Source organism: Triticum dicoccoides, chromosome 5B (genome assembly GCF_002162155.2).
Source record: "Triticum dicoccoides isolate Atlit2015 ecotype Zavitan chromosome 5B, WEW_v2.0, whole genome shotgun sequence".
Taxonomy (NCBI): Eukaryota; Viridiplantae; Streptophyta; class Magnoliopsida; order Poales; family Poaceae; genus Triticum; species Triticum dicoccoides.
Window position 1 is genome coordinate 131,870,946 of NC_041389.1, and position 10,197 is coordinate 131,881,142.

Sequence of the window (10,197 nt, forward strand, 5' to 3'; positions counted from 1 at the left end):
TCCAGCATGCATCTAGTGTATTAAGTTCATGGAGAAATGGAGTAATGCAATAAGAACGATGACATGATGTAGACAAGATCTATTAATGTACAAATAGACCCCATCTTTTTATCCTTAATAGCAACGATACATGCGTGCCTTGCTACTCCTTCAATCACTGGGTGAGCACACCGCAAGATCGAACCCATCACAAAGCATCTCTTCCTATTGCAAGAAAAATCAATCTAGTTGGCCAAACCAAACCAAAGTTTCGTAGAATAAATACAAGGCTATAATAATCATGCATGTAAGAGATCAAAGAAGACTAAAATAATATTCATCGACAGATCTGATCATAAACTCACAATTCATCGGATCCCAACAAACACACCATAAAAAGAGTTACATCGACTAGATCTCCAAGAACATCGAGGAGAACATTGTATTGTGAATCAAAAAGAGAGAAGAAGCCATCTAGCTACTGCCTACGGACCCTTATGTCGGTGGTAAACTACTCACGCATCATCGGAGGAGCACCAATGAGGATGATGAACCCCTCCGTGATCGTGTTCCCCTCCGGCAAGGTGCCAGAAAAGGGCTCTAGATTGGATCTCGTGGTTCTTGAACTTGCGGCTGCTGGAATTGTTTTTCATCGACTCCCCTAGGGTTTCTGGAATAGTTGGTTATTTATAGAGATTAGAGGCGGTGGAAAGGACTCCCGTGGGCCCCACTACCCACCTGGGAGCGCTAGGGGCCTCTGGCATGCCCCGGTGTCTTGTGGGCCCCACGGGCCTCCCCTCTATTACTTCCTTGGCTCCCAGGTTGTCTTCTGTGCAGAAAAAATCTCCAAAAAGTTTCGTGGCATTTGGACTTCGTTTGGTACTGATATTCTATGAAGTAAAAAAACAAGCAAAAAACAGCAACTAGCACTGGGCACTATGTTAATAGGTTAGTCCCAAAAGGTGATATAAAGTTGCTATAAAATGAATATAAAACATCCAAGAATGATAATATAACATCATGGAACAATCAAAAATTATAGATATGTTGGAGACGTATCAGCCCCATAGGGACGCCCTCACTTATTCCTTAAGCCCACTTCGTCTCTTACCTCTAGCCAAAATTCCTGGTAGCTCTCTCTCTCTCTCTCTCTCTCTCTCTCTCTCTCTCTCTCTCTCTCTCTCTCTCTCTCTCTTGTTCTTGCTCCCAAACCTGAGATTTTCGATCTCTTTGCTCGGAGCTCCGTTTCTGATACTATTTTGGGGGATTGTTACTTGGTATATGTGACTCCTCCATTGCTCCAATTAGTTTTTTCTCTAGTGTATTATATTTTGCATAATTATCTGCTCTTGGTGCTACCGAAAATGTGCTCGCATGTTGAATTCTTTGAGTTCCAAGTAGTTTTAATGCTTGATATAGCCTCTAGGCATCCATACGAGTAGTTGCTATCAATGTTGTGAAGTTTTGTTGACATCATTTTGTGGCCCAAAATTTTTAGAAATTGGTTCATAGGAAAAATGAATTTCTTCCGAAGGAGTTCCTCGAAGCGGAACGCCAATGGAGTCCTTGGGGACTCCTCGAACAACGACCTCAACATTCCGCTAGGACTGAGGTCCGGCCGTGCTAATGGCCGCACAATGCCTTCATGAATGAAGCCTGATTCTACCAAGAGTTCACGCGATTCATTGCAAATGTTGTACTAACCAACTTCCTCGTAGATGAGTGTGACCACCACCACATCCTTACAAATTCCTTTGTGCAAAAATTTCATTTCTTGAATAGGCACGAACCTCCCATGGTGCGCTTTGATTTATATGCTGAACATCATCAGATACCACTTGCTGAATTTTGTGTGATATGTTTGATCCCCCTTGATAGGGAAATAATAGAACCTCGACTGGAGGAGTTTGAGGACTTCCTTCACACTTTAACTGTGGGAGAGGAAAGGGGTGTGTCGAAAGCCCGAGCCACTACCTTGCAATTTACCATTGTTCATTACTTTGGTTTATTCATAGGGAAATGCTTGACTGCTAGAGAGCAAGGTGGTGCAATATATGCCCCTGACTTTGCCATTTTATGCCGCAAACTTCATAACAATAATACTTATAACCTTGGAGCTATCCTTGCACGCCGCCTGTACACTAATAGGACTAAGGTTAAAATTCATGGTGATATGCTACTCGCCTAGCGAGACGTTTTAATGTTAACATACACCCTCATCGTTACTTGTTGCCTAGAGTTTACCTAGATCATCAGTCGATGCAGGACCACCACTTCCTTGATGCCCTTGAGCATCCTCACCACATTCATTATAACTTGCTTTTTAGTTAGAACACTCGTGATATTACTCCGTTGCCTGCACCCACTTTGTTTGACTCTCATGTCAGGAATGGATACACCTTCCTACCAGCGGACATCGTTGCTTACCAGAACGCATTGGCAGCAGAAGAGGATGAGGTCCAGCAGTGGGTCGCTCAGGTGCCGGCAGCTCAGCACTTCCATATGGGACCATATGGCTACTACGGATGGTGATTACCAAGCTAGGCGAAAGCCTAAGCTTGGGGGAGTACATATTTCTCACCGACATTATATTCATGTTCACACATTTCATTCCAGTTTTCGGTGTTCATCCTTTTTCATTGTATAAGCCATGCTAGATTTATTTTCTCGCTTTTCTTCTTGTGTGTTTGAAAAAACTTAGAGAAAATACAAAAATATTTCCCGCTTCTTTTCGGTTTTTGTTTTTAGTTTAAATTAGTTGTAGTATTAAAAGAAAACACAAATTTCTCGTTTCTTCTTTTGCTTATTGGGAGCTTTCCCGCGTAAATAGTTTTTCTCATTTTTATTTTCCCTTCTTTAATTTGTTTCCTTCAAGAAAATCTAAAAACTCTAAAAATATTTCAGTGTGTTTCTATGAAGTTCTTTTCTTTTGTTGAGTCATTGTGAGGAGAAGACCACGATGAAAATGTTGAGTGGCTCTCATATCCATTAATTATTGATCTAACCATGAGCCATATTATTTTGTCTTCTCCTTTGAATAACTTTTTTGCAGATTCCAGCATAGTCCATGGCACTCTTGCACTATTATTATTTTCATATCAATTGGTCGTGCAAGTGAAAGGCAATAATGACGATAATTTGATGAAGTGACTGTGGCAAGGAAAAAGGAAAAGCGGGTATGAACTAAACTTGTTTTTGTTTTTGTGAATATATTTAACTCAATATCTATGATTCAGCATATTATGATTAAACATGTTTATAATGACAATTAGAGATTATAGTTGCTCATGCCATGCTTAAGTAGCTAGGAGTGGATAATGATTTATCTTGGGTGTCAACATGCATCAAAATGATTGTGATGTAGTATGATGATATGGTATCCTCCTCTAAATGTTTCAAGTGGCTTGACCTGGCACATGTTCAAGCATGTAGTTGATTCAAAACCAACATAGCCTCCATGATATACATGTTCATGGTGTTTATATCCTACTCATGCTAGTATTCAATGTTAATTATTCATAATGCATGTTTATGACCATTTTCGCTCTCTAGTTGGTCGCTTCTCAACCTATTTGCTAGCCTTCGCCTGTACTAAGCGGTAATGCTGCTTGTGCATCAAAACCGTTAAACCAAAATTTGTTCCAAATGAGTCCACTATATCTACCTATATGCGGTATTACTCTGCCATTCCAAGTAAATTTGCATGTGCCACCACTAAATATTCCAATAAACATCTATTTTGTGTGCCCGTACCGCTCATGGAGTGACATGGGGCGATTAGTATCTTCCATGCTAAGCGGGTTATTCTCACGATGCGTGTTTCTTCACTTGCCCTTGCACGAGAGGAGCTGGTAATCGGGATGCCAGGTTCCATGTTTAAAATTTCAAATAATAAAACAAACTCCACCGAAAAGTTGTTATGGAGGGCACACGAGGATTTGGCTAGCCAGCTTGTGTTTGTTGGTGGAGGGGGGGGGGTAAACTTTACTTTATCGCTTGGGAACCACCACTAATTTTTTAACAAGGAAGACATTTAAAACTCTTGGTCATAATGTTGATAGGAAAGGTATACCTCCCAAAATTATATTTATCTCTAATTTAAGCTTTTAGCTTTGGCGCCTCTGTAAATCCCTGCTTCCCTCTGCGAAGGGCCTATCCATTTATTTTATGTTATTTTTCTTTTATTGTTGAGTCATCACCTTCTCAAACAAGCACCAGTCCCGAGAGCACTATTTTCATTCTCATGCATTGTGTATAGTTAATGTTGTGTGCATCATGACTGGATCTCTTCTACCATAAATTACAATGTTTAGTCGCTGCTTGAACTTTGGAGGTGCTTTGCATTTATGTTTTGTGGTATCAGAAAGGGCTAGCGAGATACCATGTTGTCATATTATATCATAATTCTTTTGACAAAGTATTGGCATTTGAGATATTTTATTATTGCTCGCTATTTTATTATGCCATTGATATGAGTGAATATAATTTCTAAAAGTTATCATTTGCATGGTTAGTTATGTCGCTTGAGACTGCATAGGTATTTCCCCAAAGAGGAAGGGATGATGCAGTACAGCTACGGTAGGTATTTCCCTCAGTTATGAAACCAAGGTATCAATGTAGTAGGAGAACCAGGCAACACTGTTTAAACGGTACCTACACACAAAGAACAAATACTTGCAACCCAATGCATAAGAGGGGTTGTCAATCCTTCCTAGGCAACGTCGCTAGAAATTGGCAAGTTGATGGGAGAATATTTGGGATAGATTGGATAAATAGCTCTCGATAAAACAAAAAATAAAATAAGTAATAAAAAGTGCAGCAAGGTATTTTTGGGTTTTTGGAATAATAGATCTGAAAATAAAAGAGAATAAAAATAGATCTCAAGGCAAATATGATATAGAATAGACCCGGCGCAGTAGATTTCACTAGTGGCTTCTCTCGGGAAAATAGCATACGACAATTGATTGGAGATCGAATAATTATGACAATATCCAAGGCAATGATCAATATATAGGCATCACATCCAAGATTAGTAGACCGACTCCTGCCTGCATCTACTACTATTACTCCACACATCGACTGCTATCCAGCATGCATCTAGTGCATTAAGTTCATGGAGAAACGGTAATGCAATAAGAACAATGCCATGATGTAGACAAGATCTATTCATGTAGGAATAGCCCCCATCTTGTTATCCATAATAGCAACGATACATGCGTGTCTTGCTACCCCTTTTCTCACTGGGAAAGAACACTGCAAGATCGAACCCATCACAAAGCACCTCTTCCCATGGCAAGAAAAATTGATCTATTTGGCCTAAATAAACCAAAGATTCGAAGAAGAAATACGTGCCTATAAATAATCATGCATATAAGAGATCAAAGAAGACTCAAATAATATTCATGGATATAGATCTGATCATAAACTCAAAGTTCATTGGATCCCAACAAACACACCGCAAAAAAGAGTTACATCAAATAGATATCCAAGAGACCATTGTATTGAGAATCAAAAGAGAGATAGGAAGCCATCTAGATACTGCCCACGGATCCTTTGGTCTATGGTGGACTACTCACGCATCATCGCTGCGGCACCAATGAGGATGATGAACCGCTCCGTGATGGTGTAAATTGGATCTCATGGTTCTTATACTTGCGGCGTATGGAATTGAGTTTCGTCGACTCCCATAGGGTTTCTGGAATATTTGGGAATTTATAGGGCAAAAAGGTGGTGCAACTTGGCTCTATGGTGGGCACAACCCCCATGGGCATGCCCTGGTGGGTTGTGCTACCCATGGGCCTCCCCTCTAGTACTTTTTCGCCCATATGGTGTCTTCTGGTCCAAAAAAATCTCCAAAAAGTTTTGCTGCATTTGGACTCCGTTTGGTACTGATATTCTACGAAGTAAAAAACAAGCAAAACAACAACTGGCACTAGGCACTATGCCAATAGGTTAGTCCCAAAAAATGATATAAAGTTGCTATAAAATGATTGTAAAACATCCAAGAATGATAATATAACAACATGCAACAATAAAAAATTATAGATACATTGGAGACGTATCAGTTAGTTATAATCTTTGCTGAAAACCCGGGTATTATTTAAGCATATATATAGATACAACAACAAAAGATTGCATAAAAGTTTTCTTTATCACTTTCAGTTTGTCAACTGAATTGCTTGAGGACAAGCAATGAGTAAAGCTTGGGGGAGTTGATACGTCTCCGTCGTATCTACTTTTCCAAACACTTTTGCTCTTGTTTTGGACTCTAAATTGCATGATTTGAATGAAACTAACCCTCACCGACGTTCTTTTAGCAGAACTATCATGGTATTGTTTTTTGTGCAGAAATAAAATGTTTCAGAATTGGACAAAACTTTTTGGAGACTTTTTTATGGAATATATAAAAAATACTGGAGCCAAGACCTAGAGGAGGGGAGCCACCAGGGCACGACCTGGTGCCTCATGGGGCCCAGGTGGCTCCACTGACCCTAATCCCAATCCTATAAATTCCTATTGTCGGCGTCCTGGGAACGGGGGTCCCCAGACTTGCCTACCTGCGGCCTGCGGCGTGGCTCGAGTGGTGGCCCAGTACGGACCATCTTCATCAACCGCAAGACTCAAGACCCTCGCGAGGGGCCAAGCCTCACGGGGAGGAAGACACGAGGCTTCCTCAGGAGCGGCCTTGCCAGGCAGGCTCACCAGGAGGCGGAGAGATCAAGGCAGGGGTACCTCGCAAGGTGCTGGTAACGCAAGCCGTGACGATCGAGACCAGGCGGGCGCCAGGCGGGCGCCGGCCCGCGCAGTGTCCTTGTTTCCTCTTTGGTGCAAAAGGGGCAAGCACAGGCGTGGAGTATCGAGGCATCAGGCAAAGGTTGCCATTTCAGTGCAATGAGACCAAGACCAGTAGAGCGGCAGGATGGAGGTCACCGTGGAGCCGAAGATGGCGTCATCACCAGTGCCTTTGGCAGCCGAAGACCAACTTTAGTCAGGATAACTTGTACTAGATGTTCCCCTTCAAAATGGCCATTGTTGGCGCCCTTCCCGCCCAATATTTGGGAAGAGGACCAGGGCCTCTCTATATAGGGTTAGCCACCACAGTAGAAGGCATCTCATCGAGTTCTCATTTAGATCGGTAGGAGATTGAACTCATGCAAGAAGTTCATCGCACCAGCTCAAGAACACCTCTCGCGAGGCTGTTCGTCCTTTGTACTGTTCATCATCGGCCCCTGAGGCAATCCACCACACACACACTGGAGTAGGGTATTACACCACAACGGTGGCCCGAACCAGTATAAATCTTGTGTCCCTCGTGTTGTTCATCGTTAAGATTAGATTCTTGCGAGGAGATCGGACGTGGAGTGGTAGGGGGAAGATCTTCGCGCGCACCCCAGAGTTCGAACCTTAAAGGTCTAACAGAACCCAACATCCGACATTTGGCGCGCCAAGTAGGGGTGCGCCAAAATCTTCCTTACGCCAGCTCACTCTCCGTCAGCACCGCGCTTCTCTCTCATGGTTGCTCCACCTTCCAGCGGCTTCTATGGCCTCCTGGGAGGAGTTGCGCAGCCTCTTCCTCGCCCAGTATGCTGCGCCGGCGCCCCCGGTCGTCGCATCTCTCCTGGGCGGTTCGCTTGCACCACCTTCGAGCCGCCATGTCAAGCCGTTCGTCCGCCGGATCGGTGCCGTCCTCGAGCGCTGTGAAGGCCCCCGGGCTGGGTGGCGCCTAAGGATGATTTGACCTTCAGCTGGGATGATCACCCCTCCAACACCGCCTGCTCGGGCGCGCTCCCAATGCTATGCATCCCCACCATCTGTCAGGTGGCCATCACCAGGACCCTCATCGACGGTGGTGCCGGCCTCAACATGCTCTCGGTGGAGGCCTTTAACCTCCTCCACGTGCCGTCGGAGCGACTCCAACCCATCAGGCCCTTCTCGGGCGTCGGAGGCAGTTCCACCGGCTCCCTGGGGCAGATCCGCCTCTCGGTGACCTTCGGCACCCAGGACAACTTCCGCACGGAGCTGGTCGACTTCGACATCACCCCCATCGGCCTCCCGTACAACGCCATCCTCGGCTACCCAGCCTTGGCCCGGTTCATGGCAGCGACTCACCCGGCCTACAACCTCATGAAGATGCCCGGGAGCAGCGGCGTCCTTACCGTGTCCGGAGACACAAGGGATGCGCTGCAAGTGCTCAGGCTCTTTTCAAGATGGCCGCGGTGGCGCAGCCTGCCAGCGCAGACACCCTCGAGTCCAAGGGGGCTGCGCCGACCAAGAAGAAGCAGCTATTCACCCAACACAAGGTGGAGACCAAGCAAGTACCAGTCGACGAGGATGGATCCTCCGGCGCCACCTTCACCATAGGCGCCAACCTCGACCCTGAGCAGGATAAGGCCCTGGTGAAATTCCTGCGTGCAAACAAGGAGGTGTTTGCGTGGGAACCTGATCAGCTAGCAGGGGTCCCAAGAGATGTGATTGAACACCATCTCAATGTGTGCCCCAACGTGCGCCCCGTGAGGCAGAAGGCAAGGCGACAGTCCACCGAGAAGCAGGCCTTCATCGTCCAAGAAACCCGCAAGTTAGAGGCAGCAGGCGTCATCCGCGAAGTTCGCTACCCAGAATGGCTGGCCAACCCGGTTGTTGTGCCAAAAAAGGGAGGAAAGGAACACATGTGCGTCGACTTCACCAACCTCAACAAGGCGTGCCCTCAAGATCCATTCCCGCTCCCTCGCATTGATCAGATTGTCGATTCTACCGCCGAGTGTGACCTGTTGTGCTTCCTGGATGCCTTCTCGGGCTATCACCAGATCAAGATGGCGGTAGAAGACGTGGAGAAAACAGCCTTCCTGACCCCGTGCGGAGTATACTGCTATATCTGCATGCCGTTCGGGTTGCGCAACATGGGTGCAACCTTTCAGCGACTGATGCACATCGCCTTGGGCCGGCAGCTCAGAAGAAACACCAAGGCCTACGTCGATGACATCATGGTGAAGTCTCGGGAGGCAAAAACCCTGATACAGGACCTGGAAGAAACCTTCACGAGTGTAATGCCCCGGATCTGATGCGCCAGGTGTCTGCTAGTTATTCTCCGTCATTGCCATGTCATTTGCTTGCGTGTTGCATTTTATCATGTCATCATGTGCATCTCATTTTGCATTCGTGTTCGTCTCATGCATCCCAACATTTTCCCCGTTGTCCGTTTTGCAATCCGCCACTCCTATGTCCTCCGGCGTCCCCCTTTCGTCTCTTGTTGTGAGCGGGTGTTAAACATTCTTGGAATGGACGTGATTTGCCAAGCGGCCTTGGTATAGCACCTGTAGACCGCCTGCCAAGTTTCGTGCCATTTGGAGTCTGTTTGATACTCCAAAGGTTAACCGGGTAGCCGCAAAAGCCCTCTTTGTGTTGCAGCCCAACACCCCTCCAAATTGGGCCCATAACCCATCCAAACCCCCTCCATGCTCTCGGTCGTTCAATCATGATCGCGTGGCCGAAAACCGCACCTCATTTGGACTCTCCTAGCTCCCTCTACCTATTTAAACACCCCCTCCCCCGAAATTCGCGGATGAAACCATCCCTAACCCTAGTTTCGTCCTCCTCGCGCCGCTGGACATGTCCATCCGCGCCGGACATGTCCAGACGGCCACGTCGCCCAACCAATGGGGGCGTGCCACGTCATCCGCGCCGCTGCCCCAGCCTCTCAGCGCCCGCCACCTGGCTCCCATGCGCCTCTCCCCACCGCGCGGCCCGCGGGGCCCAGATCCGGCCCGCAGAAGCCCGCGCGCCGCCGCCCTCCTGCGCGTCGCCGCCGACCCCGCCGCCAGCGCGCCTCCGCCGCTGTCCTCCGGTCGCTGCCCCGCCGCTCGTTGCCGGTGCCGTCCCGGATCCTCGCCACCGCCTCGCCCTCGCCGACGCGCCTCCTACGTCGGCGCACTGCCCGTCTCGTCGCCGCGCCCCAGCCGGCCTACGCCTCCGCCACCCATGGCCGCAGCCGAGACACTCGGTCCCGTCGCCTCCCGAGCGCCGGAGCGCCTCCCGCGCTGCCGCGCTGGAGCCCGCCTCCGACCGGCGCCGGAAGCCTCCTCTGCCGCACCCCTCGTCCCCGCCGCCAGATCCGGTCGAGCCGGATCGGATCCGGCCAACCCCGAGCCTCTCCGGTCATCCCCGTCCTTCTCCGGCGAAGAATCCGGCGAGATCCGCTGCCGCCTCGAAATCCGTGCCATG